The sequence below is a fragment of the Pseudonaja textilis genome, chromosome 12 (assembly GCF_049901715.1).
Source record: "Pseudonaja textilis isolate UNSWEBS1 chromosome 12, rPseTex1.2, whole genome shotgun sequence".
Classification (NCBI taxonomy): Eukaryota; Metazoa; Chordata; class Lepidosauria; order Squamata; family Elapidae; genus Pseudonaja; species Pseudonaja textilis.
Window position 1 is genome coordinate 18,471,374 of NC_142001.1, and position 17,481 is coordinate 18,488,854.

The following is a 17,481-nucleotide window of genomic DNA, read 5'->3' on the forward strand; positions in this document are numbered from 1 at the left end:
CAATCACTCTCAAATCCAAATGTGAAATGGATTCCCGAGCACAAATCTCCTTTGTCTTTCTTTCAATCCCAGAATGTTCCTGGCAGGAATTCAAGACGTAATCGAATATTCACAGCATTGCAGAAAATATTCCAATTCCTACTCACATGTCACAACAAGTTTATTTCTTTAAATGAAACCTCCACACTTAGAAGTTTTTAAAAGAGCAGGAGCAAATGGCGAAGAAAAGAACGCAACCAATTTTAAATCAATTTTAAATTTATCATTTTTATTTTTCCCACCATCCAGCCTGGGTGGATCCTATATATTTAATGTTAAATTTATTTGATACTTGGGTCATTTTATCCCCTTTCTTGTACAGCAATCTTTTCACTCTCTCTTTGTAGTTGTTATTAGTGTTGGATGTATATATATATTGTTTTCCTGTTTTGCATTTTATTTTTGTGTATGTATCTATGTATGTATGTATGTATGTATGTATGTATGTATGAAACTTGGGAAAGCATGCATTACAGAACTATATTTCAGCATATCTACAACTGTGCCAAAGTTGGCCATGCTTATATTAGGAAAATCCAATTCAATTGCTGATAAAATAACAGACTCTATTTCTGCCATCAGTAAAATGAAGCCCCGGCTGGCAAAATTGCTTCTCAGTTGTTATTTGGGCCAGTCCTTGGGAAAAAAACAACAGCAATATTTTCTCCCTTGCCTTCATTTGAAAGTTGGCATTTCAAAGGACCCCGAGTTCCTGCCAGTTTGGCAAGTTTCGGACTAGGGGGGAACTGTAAATTAGTAGATTTCTCCCCCTCTTTAATTTCTTTTGGGAGGAGGAGAAGAAAATATCCGGCAAACTGCTGTTTGGAAAAGTTTGTTGCGTTGTCCTTTGTGGGATGAATAAACACACACACACACAAACACACACTTGCCCTGAAATATATATCTATGCAACAGCATGACAAAAGTAGTTACACAAGGCAACATACCAAATTAATGGGCAAGCAGAAGGCACGGATAGGCTTTGTGTTCCAAATGTTTGGCATTAAAATAGTCTCCAGCTGTGTAAGGCAGCTGGAATTCCTGGTTTTTCTTTGAAGACATTTTGCTTCTCATCCAAGAAGTTTCTTCAGCTCTTAGCCTCTTGAAAAAGCACCTTTGGGAGACTCTGTACCTTCCAACAAAAGTTTGTCCAATCTCTTCTTGAAAGAGAAGAAGCTGAAGAAGAGCTGAAGAAGCTTCATGGATAAGAAACTAAATGCCTTCAAAGAAGAACCAGAAAGTAGCCTTCGATGAATAAACAACTTCTTCTTCTTCTTCTTCTTCTTCTTCTTCTTCTTCTTCTTCTTCTTCTTCTTCTTCTTCTTCTTCTTCTTCTTCTTCTTCTTCTTCTTCTTCTTCTTCTTCTTCTTCTTCTTCTTCTTCTCCTCCTCCTCCTCCTCCTCCTCCTCCTCCTCCTCCTCCTCCTCCCTTCCTTCTTTCTTCTTTCTTCCCCTTCACCTCCCCCTCCTCCTCCTCCTCCTTCCTTCCTTCCTTCCTTCCTTCCTTCCTTCCTTCTTCCCTTTACCTCCCCTCCTCCTCCACCTCCTCCCCTTCCTTCCTTCCTTCCTTCCTTCCTTCCTTCCTTCCTTCCTTCCTTCCTTCCTTCCTTCCTTCCTTCCTTCCTTCCTTCCCTTCCTTCCCTCCCTCCTTCCTTCCTTCTTCCTTCTTTCTTCCCCTTCGCCTCCCCTCCTCCTCCTCCTCTTTCCAGAATGGAGTCATAGCTCCACTATGGCTAATCCTTATGAGACTAAGCACCAACATTCATTTACTTTTTCACTCACAAATTGGAGGTGACCTAATAGGAAACTCGTGTCTCAGTAGGGACAACAAAGAACTAAGCAATGTTGTGATGAGCTTCTTTGTAAGGCGGGGAGGTTCTGTTGCCAGAGATGTGCAACCAAACAGGTTGAATCTCAGAGATCATCCCTCCTCCCTGTATCACCTGTACGGCCCTCAACGTTCCACATGACCCTTCACTGATGGCATGTGATGAACCCTCAAAGCAATGTCTCTTACGCCATCTACCCAAAGGGAGATCCGTAGCCCTATAATTATGGAGCCCGTCTACCTTTCTCTTTAATGAAAAAGTGAGTAGAATCTACTTCTTAATGCAGGAACTCAGCAGTCACAGCAATGAGGAACAGCACAGCGAGGAGATGTGGACGAATGCCAACCAGCAATGCCTAGTTTGCAGAATGGTCTCCATAGGCTCTTTATTAATGTTCTTCTGGTTTCCTAAACTTGGCCAGAAAACTGTCAAACCTTTGGCAGGATGTAATGCATGGTTGCAACATTTGCAATCACTTGCAAGAGAATTGAAGATGATGCCTGCAGCCTCTGTCTGTGTGATTTGGAAGTCTGTGCCTAGAGGAGTTGGGTAAAAGGTAAAGGTTCCCCTCACGTATATATGCTAGTGGTTTTTGACTCTGGGGCCGGTGCTCATCTCCGTTACAAAGCTGAAGAGCCAGCGCTGTCCGAAGACGTCTCCGTGGTCATGTGGCCGGCATGACTAAATGCCGAAGGTGCACAGAACGCTGTGGTCCCTATTTTTCTACTTGCATTGTTACATGCTTTCAAAGTGCTAGGTTGGCAGAAGCTGGGACAAGTAGCGGAAGCTCACTCCATTACATGGCGCTAGGGATTTGAACCGCCAAACTGCCGACCTTTCTGATCAATAAGCTCAGCGTCTTAGCCACTCAGCCACTGCAAATTGGAATTGGGACAGCACCCCTATTTCTGCTCTCTGTTTGAGAGGGCAGTTTCATTAAACCAACAGCTGTGAGCACCATAGAGATAGTGCTTGTCTTCACACAACAGAAGTCTTCCAGTGTTGCTGTGATTTCCCTCATCTGATATGTTATTTTAGGTTTCCTAACTGTAACCCAGTGGGCATTCTTCAGAACGCTAATACAGGCTAGTTTGCAGTGCGAACAGTGGCTTGGGTGGAATCACTGATTTATTCAAAGCAATGGCTCAGCAGAATAACAGCATAACAGAGTCAGTAGGGACCTTGGAGGTCTTCTAGTCCAACCCCCTGTTCAAACAACACCATATGCCATTCCGGAGAAAGAGAGGGAGGGGGAGGGAGAGAGAGCGAGAGCACCTTGGATCATTTCCTATCATATCTAGCAGTAAGTATTCCTCCAAAACTCTACATTACTTGGTGAAATCTCTTCCACTGAGATCTGAAAACAGAGCAAGCCGTCTATCTCTCCACAATCATCCAAATACAGCAAGTTTTATGAAGGGGCAACATTTGGTTTCATTAAAAATGCAAAAGCAGGCGATCTCACCGGCCACATTAAATTCAAAATAAAATAAACAAGAGCAAAAAAGAGATGTAGGGAGAGAATTGACTAATTCAACCACATCCCTCCTTCGTTTTCTTCTATCTGTCTATCTGATGGATACCTACAGTATATACTGTTTTGAGGGGCTATTTTGATATGTTAGTACAATAGCAGGAAAGAAAGAAAGAAAGAAAGAAAGAAAGAAAGAAAGAAAGAAAGAAAGAAAGAAAGAAAGAAAGAAAGAAAGAAAGAAAGAAAGAAAAGAAAAAGGAAAGAAAGAAAAAAGAAAGGAAGGGTGGAAGAAAAAAGAAAGGAAGAAAAAAGGGAGGAAGGAAGAAAAGATTAGAAATAAATATAGAAAGACAGACAGAGATAGGGACAGATAGACAGATATAGATGGTAGATGGATAGACAGATAGATGGTTCATCCAGCCCAATTCATTATACCCCATCGTCTTTTTCATACATAATATTAAAACAGTGTTTTTCAACCTGGACTACTTTAAGAAGTGTAGGGTTCAGCTCCCAGAATTCCCCTGGGACATGAAGTCCACACATCTTAAAATGACCAAGGCTGAGGAACCTGACATTAAAGACTCATTCATAAATCCATCCAATATATGGATTTCCCCAGTCTTAATTATTACTGTAGCTAGATTTTGTATTCTCAATAATAGCTTTGTATTTGTTCTTCCTCCACAGCCAGAAAACATATCTAAGAAAGGAGGAACATCACGGACCTTTCAGAACTACTTTGGATGTCATCTCTAGCGTCCAAGGAAAAACATGGGTGTGCTAAGCTTCTGGTAAATAGTCTTGCCTAGGTACTAAAAATCTATTTTATAGTCTTCCTACCTGAATATTTTGCCTTCCCCTAAAAAGTTTCCCCAGCACAAGCAATCTCGACATCTGTTTCAAGGATCTCGGCTGGAAATGCAGCTTCACACAGCCAAATTGCTTGTGTTTCTATGGAGGAAATGGCAATTTATTTTATACCACCATCTGCGCTCTAAATGGTATCTTTTGTCATTCATGGTGTGGCTTGCAAGTGGCGCCTCCCTGCCAAATATAAAATGAGATGCCTTCCAAATTAAGGTTGTTGTGTGCTTCACAAATGTAGTAGTGTGTGTGTGTGTGTGTGTGTGTAAACAAACATATATATATATATATATATATATATATATATATATATATATATATATATATATATATATATATATATATATATATATATTGGCCTCCTAATTATTTCTTGGATAGATGGAACCGTTCATGAAGGGCTGAAAACCTGTAAAGTCTTGGTGAAGCACCTGAATTCACAAATAATTCTTCTGCATTTGAGAACAGCTATGCTCAAACTAGACTGAGAGTCCATCTTGTATTTTTGCACCATTCCAAGAATCCATAAGGACAATGGTTCAAAAATAAGCTAGCTCATTTTTGTATTCTCAAATTTCCAACATCGTTGTATTCATTGTGTTCGAATGTCCATGAGTGCCAACTAGCAGTCAAACAACAGGATGAAAACTCCTTCATCTCCCACACATGGACAGAGTCAACCACAGTTTCAACTGGGAAACCTGAGCATCCTAAACCAAGTTAAATTCTCCCTCCCCCCCCCAAAACCAAGGAGGAAACGAACAACCAGAACCCATCTTCTCTATCAGTCAAAACCTAGATAAGTAGGGATTAATGCCATACAAGCTATCAAGCAGAAAACAATATCCTAATTGAGGAACCGCCAAGGAGAAAAACGACACCATCATCAATACTGACAGGGCAAGTGACTGTATATCAATATACATTCACTAACACTGATGATGACACCTAGTTGGGTAAGGAAAGAGATGCATGCAAACCACCAAGATAAGAGCTTACCAAGGACTCCACGGTCAATCCATGAGCTACAGATATTTTCTTCTATTTCATCATGTGCAATCCAGTCCAAGTACATTAAGAATCTTTCTCATTGTCTGTCTGGTTCTCATCATTTTATGAATAAAACTGAAACAGATGGATATCAACCAATTACCAAAGAGACATTAACGTTGTCTTTAGCCAACAGTTAAGCATCTAAATATATCCATAAACAATAGCTTTTTAAAGCTGAATCTGCAAAAGCTAATAAAGATGAGTTTAAGATGTCCCAGAAAGGATTCAACAGAAATGAGTCTATTATTCCATTAGTGGAAAATGGAAAAGATCCAAATTTGATATGTTTGTCTTTTTTTGCGGGGGTGGGTGGGTGGGTACTCTGAAAATTATGCTACTTAAGGGAACTTCTTTTTTTTTTTCTGTCATGGATCTATGAATACAGCCTGGAAGCTTGTACATTTTCAACTTTTATTTGATAAGCATAAGCCAAAGTTGCATGTGGAACCCAACAATTGCAATGTCGTGATTGCCATCACTCATATTGTCCCATACATCTTTGATATCACCCCTGAAAATGCTGCAAGGTGGAGAACCATACTTAAATGTGTGTGTGTGTGTGTGTGTGTGTGTGTGTATGTATATACATTGTACTGGACAGCATCTCTTTTCAACTGGAAATGCCACTGGTGGGACTCATGGACCTGATGTTCCCGTGAAGCTTGCAAGCTTCACGGGAACATCAGGTCCATGAGTCCCACCAGTGGCATTTCCAGTTGAAAAGAGATGCTGTCCAGTACAATGGAAATGGAAAGATGGACTAATGGATTGTCCTAATAAGATGCAAGTTCCATAGGATTGTCAAGTTCCAGAAATACAGACCAAAGATCATTGGAAAATGTAGCGGTTAGTGTTGTACATCATCTCTACATCAACCCTTGGGGAAGGATGGCAAGGTGTTTGTGGAAAATTACTCATAATGATCCTTTTTGATTCCATAAGCTGATGCTGGAGTACTTTTCTCAAGAAATACCTTACCCTTAGGACCTCCAATACTTGACCATTTCATTCTCTGCTTGCTCTCCAAGACTCTCCAGTCATGACCTTCAAAGCGTCTTTTCTACTGGATAACAAGACACCCTGAAATGAGCCAAATAATAGCATGGTAGAATAACCAAATGTACAGAAAATTCATTCTTTTGGGGTGGGTGGGGTATGTTTATGATGCCTTTAGAAATTATGAAGGGCAAAGAGTTTGCATGATTCATGTTTTCTATTTATTTCCTAAGATCCAGCTGCTATTCCTTCAGGAATGCTGATAACCCGTCTGGCTGAGGATTTTCCAAAGACTTTTATAGTTGAGTGAAAATGCGTAAATCGTATATCCAGCTCGTACGAAACAACTAATGTCTCACAAGGAAGCAATATCATCAGCAAATATAGCTGTGAGTGAGTGCCTAGCTTCATACAGAGATAAAATTAAACTACAAAAGAGTCTATTAAAGTAACAGTAAGAATCTTGGCAGAAACCCATAAAACAAAGGGCGATTCCAAAGAGTTATAGATGAAGCTACCTATATACACTTTAACTATAGGTTTAAATTACAACAGATGGTACAAATAAATAAATAAAAATCCTTTGTATGCTGTGTTGAAAATGCTATGATACTCTACGGTATCTACGGACTTAACTTTGCAATTTCCGGACTGTTTTGACACTTGGATATTCAGCTGAGCTTCCCAGGAATAGGTGTTGTTGAGTGGTGTGGTGGTCTAGAGTTGGAGCTCTCATCTCACAATCAGGAGGGTGTGAGTTCGATCCTAGGTAGCAACAGATATTTCTCTCTCTGGGCACAATGAGAAAATATCTGCTGCAAGTTAAATAATATAGTGGAACCAGATTTTAGTAATGGATGCTTATTTAGCAGACTTTATATATAATGGACAAAACAACTATCCAGACTTTTTACCCAGAATAACAGACAAATCTGTTGTATCAGATATGCCATAGCGGAGGCTGTTAAATTCTTGCTATTTTTACCTTAATTGTACCTGTACAACCTTTCTAAATAACATCACTTCTTCAAATGATGCCAATAACTTCATTTAGGTAAGTTGCCTCAGGGTGGAAATGGTAAAGCGATGTAAACAACGTAGTTGTGCATTTAACAGACAGTTGTGGATAATAGACACCCCTCCTGAAATGTTAAACTAAAGTTTGAATATATGAGCCAGAAGACTATATCCTTCTACCTCTTACAGAAGTAACTTCATCACACAGGAGACATGGATAAGATAAAATCTGCCCAACATGAACATATTAATTTAAAAAAAACACACCAAGGAACTCTACTTGTTGAAATGTAGTTTCTGCCTCTTATAAAGTAGGTAATGGATGTGCTCACTAAACCACATGGTAAATTCGAGAAAAGTCATTTGTTTCCTTTAATCAAACTTCAGCTCTGAAACTAATATAACATTGACCACAAACATGGAGTAAATGTGATTAATCTGTAAAGACATTAACCAACTTTTTCATCCTGTTATATTTCAGAGGGTTGAAAAAATGAAACACATATGTTTCTTGGATGGGGGTTTCAATCTAGAGGAAGACCTTTCACCCCCTCAATGAGGAAAATGTTTCTTCACCTTTCTTTGTTTCCCTACTCAGTTAGTCCCTGTTTCAAAGTATAGCCTTTAAGACCCATATAAGAAGGGACGCGGTGGCTCAGTGGCAAAGACGCCGAGCTTGTCGATCAGAAAGGTCGGCAGTTTGGTGGTTCGAATCTCTAGCGCAGTGTAAATGAGTGAGCTCATCCCACTACTTGACGCCTCTTCTGTCAACCTAGCAGTTCAAAAGGACGTAAAAAGGCAAGTAGAAAAATAGGGACCCCTTTGGTGGGAAGGGAACAGCGTTCCGTGCACCTTTGGCATTTAGTCATGCCGGCCACATGACCACGGAGACGTCTTCGGACGGTGCTGGCTCTTCAGCTTTGTAACAGAGATGAGCGCCGTTCCCTAGAGCCGGAAATGATGAGCACGTATGTGGGAGGGGAACCTTTTACCTTTTACCTTTTTACCTCATATAAAACCTTCATAGAACATCTCAAGATTTCTCCCCAATCTAATTCCCATGCTGTTTTGCTACTACGTTCCTGCTGCCCCAAGAAAGGATGTTCTTCACTTAAGCTAGATATATCATTTTGATACAACTTGGCAGAGGGACAAATGTCAGGACAACATGCCCAGCAAAGAACAGAGAAGAGAGTAGAAGGCTAAAACTACCATGTGGCTAACACTCCCCTTACATTAGGGTTTTATATCCTTTAGCTAAGACAAAGGAGTCACTTTAAGCTTCATTAAATAAAATTATGTGCATGGAGTTCATATCTTCTCCTCAAACCAGAGATATGTGTGACTAATGATTCATTGAAGCATCACAGTCAATGGCCCAGATATGGAGTAGAATTTACTGTGGGTTAAGCCTCTTCTTTAGATGTACCACTTCTAGACAGATATACTGTTTTTACTTGGGAGTTGTGTCAGGACCCCAATTTCCTCAAGATAGGAGGGTATGATGGATGCCAAAGGTGAGTTGGAGAAGGGAGAACAGTATTTTTGCAGTCTTCTTATTCCTATTTCTGTCTTCTATCAAGTAGGAAAAAGCTGCATCGGGTTTTAGGGCACAATGCTTTGTAGACTTTTATCATCCTTCAACTCTTCTCTTGGATGTCCATAAGACCAAAGCTTTCAGAAGGAACAAGGCTTTTGCTTGTTCCTGGTTTCAACTGACTGACAACCTAGATCCACTGAAGTACCATCTACTGGATGGTACTTCAAGGATGTCATTCTTAGAAAGACTACCAGCTAGGTGGCAGAGTTCCAAACAGCCGGGTCTATGCATATCAACCAATACTGCAGGAGTGCATTTTTTCTTGCGTTCTTCAGTAGATAAGGTGATGGAAAGGCAGTCAACTATAAGATAATCTGAATTACAATTTTACAAAGCTAAATTTCATTTCATTCACACACATAAATTTCACTCACTATACATAAATTTCTCCTTTACTAAGGAGAAATTTCCTGACAGTGAGAACAATGATCCAGCTCGCCTCCAGAATTTGGGGCTGCTCCATGACTGGTGGTTTTTAAGAAGAGATTGGACAGTCATTTATCTGAAATGGTACGGGGTCTCCTGCTTGGGGGAGGAGTTGGACTGGAGGACCTCTGGGTCCCTTCCAACCTGTTGTTCTTTCTATGACCATATGCATCCATCCCATCAAGTCCAGAATGGTGCTGCAAGAGGTTAGACAAGAAGACCTCCAATGTCCCTTCCAATGCTATTATTCTATTTTCTAGAATGATAGCGTTGGAAGGGACATATGAGACATCGTGGCTAATTTCCAGCAAGTGCCAGTAGCTCATCTTGTGTGGGATCAAAAGCTAAACACAATTGGATCTGCATAGTGCTTGAAGTACATCCGGAAATCCTAGGGTCGAAGACTAGACTGCCAATTTAAAAAAAAAAAGGGATCTAGGAAGCAAGCCATGGAAAAACACCTCTGTGCTCCTGCCAAAAAGGCAACATGGATAAAGTCACTCAGAGTTTAGCTCTGAGCTCATCTCACAGCATCCTGTACTAATACCTGCTAAACTAACCATCTGCCCAATCCCACCACCGCTTAGGATTCAGGTAAGGTAGTATAATTATCTCGGCTCTTTCCCCTAAGTCAGCTAAATGAATCAATGCAACACAGACCTATCTAATTTGTGTGGCTGCTGTTGATGTTTACCTGCTTTAAATGAGCAATGGAATTATGCATTTATTTATTTTTTAGTCCGCAAAATTAAAATAGGAAATATATTCTCAGTATGCCTGCAATTTTCACTACATCTAACTATCTTACCTTTGATAAATCAATGATGTATGGCAGCAACAAACTGCTTGTAGCCCATATTATCTTCCCAGCTGGTTCAATGTGGCAGAGTTGACCCTTGTTCTGGGTTCCTTTGATTAAGCAATGCCATCTACCTGGAAGTGTGTCTTCTCTATAGCAAAGCTTGTCCCGTGGAACAAGGTTCTTCTGGAGATCCAGCTACTTCTAGTAGAATTTTTGAGGGTCTTGAAGATCTGACTACTACTTCTTCTTCTTCTTCTTCTTCTTCTTCTTCTTCTTCTTCTTCTTCTTCTTCTTCTTCTTCTTCTTCTTCTTCTTCTTCTTCTTCTTCTTCTTCTTCTTCTTCTTCTTCTTCTTCTTCTTCTTCTTCTTCTTCTTCTTCTTCTTCCTCTCCCACCTCTCCTTCTCCTTCTTCTCCTTCTCCTTCTTCTTCTTCTTCTTCTTCTTCTTCTTCTTCTTCTTCTTCTTCTTCTTCTTCTTCTTCTTCTTCTTCTTCTTCTTCTTCTTCTTCTTCTTCTTCTTCTTCTTCTTCTTCTTCTCCTTCTCCTTCTTCTTCTTCTTCCTCCTCTTCTTCCTCTCCCACTTCTTCTTCCTCTCCCACTTCTTCTTCTTCTTCTCCTCCTCCTCCTCCTCCTCCTCCTTCTTCCCCTCCTCTTCCCTTTTGTTCTTCTTCCTCTTCTCCCTCCCCCTCCCCCTCCTCCTCTTTTCTTCTCCTTCTCTTTCTCCTTCTTCTTCCTCCTCCTCCTCCATCTCCTTTGTCTTCTTCGTTTTCTGTTTTCTATGTCATCTTTGTTTCATCTTGTTCTTATACATTTTGAGTTCTTTGATTTTAGATGTTTTTAACAATTTGTAAAACTCCCAGAGTCATGGGAACCAGGCAGAACATATATTTAATGCATCATTATGAACACAGCATTTATTTGCTATGAAAGATGGATGTCTCTCACAATAGTTGCGCTTATCTGGATCTGTCAGTTCTAATGGGAAGCATCTGTGGAACTAATGCACTGCTATAGACCTCTATCCTCCTGTACAGTCCTTCAGGTCAGCAAATAAAACAGCAAAACTAAAAAACTCTCTAAAATGGGTTTTCCAGGAATGGTAGAAAATCAGCCTTATCGTAAATTAATGATGGAAGTAATCCCAGGGAACGGTCCAAACAAAGAACAGAACTAAACCAACAATACCAGGTTATGGATAAGAAATCATGGTCACAAAACTTGAAAACGTAAAACAGCCAAGCTTTGAGACCAGATGTTTTTCAATTTGGATCCTTTGCAAAGTGAAGATATTTAATGTTTTCAGAGTCACATCTGGAAGCCATTACTGATTTATATGCAAAGAATGGCTACTCTTGAACATGCCCTTACTCTTGAGTAGACCTTACTTGCAACTATCCAAATTAACTTGCGCTCACAGGGTTTACACCTTGCATATTTATTTCTTAGTCAGGATTTGATGCCTGACCCCTTTATACTAGCAAAGAAACCAACATTACTGCTACTACTACTACTACTACTACATATTATTATTAATCATCATCATCATCATCACACAGTCAGCCAGATGTTCAGGCTGGGCTTGTCATTTTTGTCTACCTATTGAGTCCTTCCCAAGGACCTGGGATAGGCAAATCTGGATGTTTGACGGTGTTACAGATATTGTCACAGGGTGAAAGCTGTTCCAAGTAAAGCTGCTGTTTGAAATTGACTGATGGCAAATTTGTCAATGCCTTTGGTGGTATTATTATTATTACTGTTCTTCTTCTTGTTGTTATTTCTTGAATCATGAGAATGAGTCCTAAGAACTTCAGATCTTCAGGATCAATGGACTCATATTTGGTGGGATTCAAAAAATTTTAGTACCGGTTCGGTGGGCATGTCATGGCTTGGGGGGAGAGGCAGGGGAAGGATACTGCAAAATTTCCATTTCCTTCCCACCCCACTAACCTGCTTTCCAGCTCCGTTCTCCTGTGCAGGGCAACCAAAGAAGACCCAGCCAATCAGCCGGGACTCAATGGGAGGCAGAGAATAGATGGGGTTGGCGGGGCCAGTCAGAGGTGGTATTGGCCGGTTCTCTGAACTGCTCAAAATTTCCACTACCGGTTCTCCAGAACTGGTCAGAACCGGCTGAATACCCACCTCTGATTTCACCTCTCTAATATCCCATTACTAGAGGATCAGGTGAGCCTAATATTGATCAATAAGGCTCTAGGCTGGAATACAATATAACTAGGGATTAGCTGACACTCAGGTTTTCCTTGATTTTAAGCTGTTTTGAAGTGACTTATAGAATCAGAGAGCTGGAAAGGACCTTGGGGTCTTCTACTCCAATCCCCCCACCCACGGCAGGAGTTCTTATTCTATCCTGGACAAATCTTTGTTCAATCTCTTAAAAACCTCCAGTGATGGAGCACTCACAACTTCTAGAGGCCCGCTGTTCCATGGATTACGTGTTCTCACTGATAAGAAATTTCTCCTTAAGTCCCAAGTTGGATCTCTCTTTGACAAGCCTCCATCCATTGCTTCTTGACCTGTCCTAGGGTGTTTGGGCGAATAGGCCAACCACTTCTTCTCTTTGACAGCCCCTCAATACTGAAAGACAGCTGTCATGTCACCCCTAAGCCTTCTCTCTGTTAGGCTAAACATACCTAGTTCCATGAGCCTTTCATCATATGGCTTTGCCTCCGGACTCCTGATCATTTTTATTGCTTCTGTTAGCCCATTTCTCAACAACATTAATGATTACATTTTGCCATCGTAGCCCCCGATGTACTGTGTAAGAATCTGAGTTGGTTGCATAGCCCCTTTTTAGGTATAGACATACCAAGATCCTAAAGGAAAATAATCATTTCAAAACCGAAAAGCTCAGAAGGGAATCTCCATTCACTGCTGTCCAAGGAGACTAAGATGATTTGCTTATACCACCATCTTGTGGTTATGATATCAAAATTCTGAAAACATTCCCAAATTCACAAAAGTGTTTGGCAAAACCCAACTTATCTTGCATCGTCGCACTTTAAGCACAAGGTTAATTAGGGAGTTTGCACATCCAGGATGCCACGATTGCTTCAAAAAGCTCCTACAACTAGTGAGCTTCAAAACACCACAAACCGTGGGTTTACCAATCACAGTACATTGGAGCCAAAGCCAAATAAACCACATTATGATTAAGATTGAATACCATGTTTGGGCCTCGATGTTAGGGTTAGGGTTAAAGTTGCACTTTCCTTCATTTCGGTATCATTGTGGTTAGGATTACAAGAGGTAACTGGACATTCTGGGTTTTCTTTGAAGATGTTTCGCTTCTCATCCAAGAAGCTTCTTCAGCTCATTGGATTAGACGACACCTGTTGTGGTCTGTTGGCCGACGGCCATTCCAGCAACTAAATCATATGAGGAGGCGTGGAAGCTCTAAGAAGGGATGGAGCTGGGAGAGAGAGAGAGCCTGGGCCATCATCAGTCCTTAGATGGAGAGTCAACAGCCCCCAGGTCTGGAGGTGGCTGATGAGGAAGAGGAGGAACAGCTGGGTCCAGTGCCCGGATGCGCAGAAGACAGAGGAGAGGAGAGCAGTGGTAACGGTAAACATCACCATTATTGCTTCAGCTCTGGAAATATACAGTTGACACATCCCCATCTCCCAAAATCAATCAATAACTCCGTACAGTTTAGGCATATCATGATGAACATTTAATTATCTTCCATAACATCCCTCAATGTAGTTTTGAATTCACTCTGCAGACTAGCTATCGCTGCTCTCATCGCTGCTCTCACTTTCTTCTTCAGTGTCATCTTCTTTGAGGGAGCGACGCAAAGGATTAGCACATGGGCTGAAATACCATTGAGAACAAAGATATAAACGTTTCAAGATGTGGTCCCAATCAGTCAGGAGAACACTGGGTTAGGGAAGAATGGCTGACTTTTGACCAGGAAGTCCCAAAGGTTCGTTTTCTAAAAGGCAACTGGATTTTCTCGGGTTTTTTGTTCTTTTAAAAACATTTCGCTCTTCATCCAAGAAGGTTCTTCAGAACTTGGATGAGAAGCAAAATGTTTTCCAAGAAAAAAAACAAACAAACAAACAAGTCCAGTTGCCTGGACAACCTTTTTTTTTTCATGAAGTTTAAAGTTTCTTCTTATCTTTGGATGCCTTTCTGCAGGGAATGGTGGCTCGTGGGACGGTTTTGGAAAGTTTTAACTTGCTGCGATACCTCTTACCTCCTTTTCTTACCTCCTCTCTACTATGAAACAGCAAAATGGAAGGCAGACAAGAGCCAACATTCCTCCGATGCCAACAGCAAATATTCTCAAAATCTGTTGAGGCCCTATTGTGGTTTGAGCAACATAAAGCATAGCTGGCATTCAATCTATAGCTGAAATAGTAAACTTTAGACAAGTTGGAGAGGACTTTAAAAATAAACCCCTCATCACAAAATAGCAATAGCATTTAAGACTTATATACGACTTCATAGTGCTTTATGACTCTTTAAGCAGGTTATAGAGTCAGCCTGTTGCCCCCCAACAATCTGGGTCCTCATTTTGCTGACCTCAGAAGGATGGAAGGCTGAGTCAATTTTGAGCCCATCAGGGTCGAACTGCTGACAGTTGGCAGAATTAGCCTGCAACACTGCATTCTAACCACTGTGCCACCATGGCTCTTAACTGTACTTGAACAGGGTCCTTGGTCCTTGGTCCAAAAAGCAGTGAGGCATTGGATTTATTTAATAAAGCTCTTTAATGACTGGGTAAGTGCATATAAGGGAGAAAAAAGCCACAATATATATGAAAGAAAGCACAGCTGATCTTTCAATCAAGGTGAAAGTTGCTTTACAACTACCGTATCTCAAGGTCTCAGAGAACAAAAAGTTTTTAGTAATTTCTAGAAGAATCGTAAGCACCGAGGGAGATTTATTATAGAGGAAAACACACAAACTGGAGATCCTAACAGCCAAAGGATTGGTTGGGCCATTGGCTTCATAATCATGTTCCTAAGAGATCAATTTTCTACTTAAGAAAGTCCTTAAGAGCCACTGTTGTTCCATCTTACTATTGGGATTCTGGGAGTTGAAGTCCACAGGTGAATTCTGGGAGTTGAAGTTCACAGGTCTTAAATTGACCAAGGTCGGACACCATGATGTAGACAAAAGACCAACGTTGGACACTCCTGATATAGAAGGTCTCAGCAACAAGGTTGTGGTTGTTTTTAACTAGAGGGTGGCAGGGACAAAATATAATACCTGCTGCATACAAGTATTTGTCCTGTAACTATGCATGGTATTTTATACCGCCGCACTTTGACATTCATTAAAGCTAACATTAAAATACTTGGATTTGTTAAGTCCTTCTTTAAAACAGTCATTTGAATGTTCAACTCTGCTATTCCTACAGAGGATATAAAGAAGATACATGGGACAAAACACTACTTACGGTCTTCAAACGGAGTATAGCAGTCTAATTGAATAAATTTTCTGGAAGAAACACAACATTTGTGTTCTAGGCACAATGTCTCGTTGATGTGTTCTCCAGCTTTGCAAGCCACGGCTTTCTGATTTCCTCTGGGCCAGCAAGCTTTCAGAAAGACAACAAAAGTTCTAAGGTTTGAATCTCTCTCACGTCCAGCCCAGACAATAAGTTATATATTAACCTCCCGTAAACCCGTATTTCCTCAAAAATGGGTGGGAATTGTTCCTCCGTTAGGTTTACATGGGAGAGAGGGGAGCAAACCTGGAATGGTTAAAGGAATTGTTTTGGGAACTATATCCCTGAATGCAGAATGCCATGGAAAAAAAACACCCGTGACATGGTTAGAAGAAACAGAGCAAACTTTTGAACTATAATTCCTAAGCATCAAGTTGGAGTGAGTGTACCGTTCTTTTATGCAACCCATCCAAGAGTGAAGGAACCATTTGTGTAATTTTGTGTCCTGATAACCGGGTGTCGAAGAATAAAAGTGCAGCTGGATAGTTCTATCTCTACAAGGAAAGGTTGAACTAATTCTCACTTGGCAAAGCCATCCATTGCTTGGCTGGAGTGAATTTCAATTGCCAAAATTTTAGCAGAATGAGATCTGAATTCACTCTCACTTTGTTCACCATTGTGGATGCTCCCTTTCCAGAGTTATCCATTCAGTGTCAAGGAGCATCGTCTCAGCAGTTTTAACCGTCAAGTTGGCTGGCAAGAAGGAAGCAAGGCCAATCTTCAGCCGGGCTCCAAAACACACTTCAAAGTAGTTTTGTGTATCCAAGGAGACTTGGCAATCAGGGAGAGGAGGCCAAGAGACCGGGCTAGGGAGAAGTAAGGAGGGCAGCAAATTCTCATGGAACACTCTCATTTGTTTTCTGCTTCCAAACCTGGAATTCCCTGCACCCAGATGGCCTGTGTGTATCTGTCAGCGTTGTTTCAGAGTAACAACAGCCTGGCGAAGGAGTAACCCCGAGGCAATCCCCAAGGTGCACTTACTCAAAGGATTGAAGAAGTTCTCCACTTTTGGAGATAGGATTTGTGTTTTTGTCCTTGGCTCAGCAGGAACTACGTAGGATTCGTTTCGAACTTCTAGCGCTGGCGATGAAAAACCTGAAGAATTGGGAGTTGGGGAAGTTCAAGAAATTGCAAAGTGTGTGTGTCACGTGGCTAATTCGTCTAAATCGTACTTTTTGAGAGCCCTGTTTGCATTTAAGATGGGCCTTTGGGCATTATCTAATCTAATATCTAATGGCTTTAGCCATCAAGATTTCCATTTTTGCTGACTTGACTAAAGATGTGAACAAAACGAAGAAATGAAGTTGATAGGCAAGTCCTGTAGTGTGTTTATCTTTGCGCAGGGTGTGAACCTTTTGTGAAAACCACGTGTAAAGTAATAGTAGTAGATCTGAATCCAGACTTTGCAGCACAAATTACTTTAAGCGCCAATTCTAGGATAGTATGGTTGTCATGAGGTTTGATATGAACCGCAATCCTGAATTTATTCATATGGGGGGGGGTTTGAAATGGCACACTGAAGGCATATTGATTTTTAGATGTTTCCAATTTGCTTTGACCACATTTGCCTAGAAGGAAACCTGCATTTATGCACTTTATGGCGTGTTGTGGGGACTGCAGAGGTAAAAAAAAGTTAAGATAGCAGCCAGAGCCATGTGACCAGTTGCGATCACTGTCAAAACTTCTTTGACATAAGCCGTCATACAGAGACAACCTCGTGTGTGTGTGTTTTAAAGTTGTAGACAAAGTTATTAAAGTTAAGTAGAACAGGGAAGAGTCATGGAATGGGAACCTGTTCAAGATCTCTCATCCCTCTTTAAGACATAATTTTACCTATGCTGGTGCACCATGCATCAGAACTCTGCAATTTGTTTAAGGTAGTGGAGAAAGATTCTTATTTTTCAGCA

At 40.8% G+C, this 17,481-nt stretch overlaps 1 non-coding gene across 4 annotated transcripts in view; it reads right to left on the minus strand.

Moving 5' to 3' along the window:
* The window catches only part of LOC113446776 (uncharacterized), a 28,428-nt gene extending 12,757 nt beyond the window's left edge, over nt 1-15,671 (minus strand). The window contains exons 1-5 of one of the 4 annotated variants that reach the window (XR_015745084.1): nt 15,524-15,671; nt 14,328-14,421; nt 6,240-6,341; nt 5,208-5,333; nt 4,185-4,295 (exon numbers count right to left, since the gene is read on the minus strand). This is a non-coding gene — a transcript (uncharacterized LOC113446776). The remainder of the gene's footprint in view (nt 1-4,184; nt 4,296-5,207; nt 5,334-6,239; nt 6,342-14,327; nt 14,422-15,523) is intronic. The other 3 variants (XR_015745083.1, XR_015745086.1, XR_015745085.1) reach the window with 3 other exon arrangements.
* Between the last annotated feature and the right edge of the window lie 1,810 nt (nt 15,672-17,481).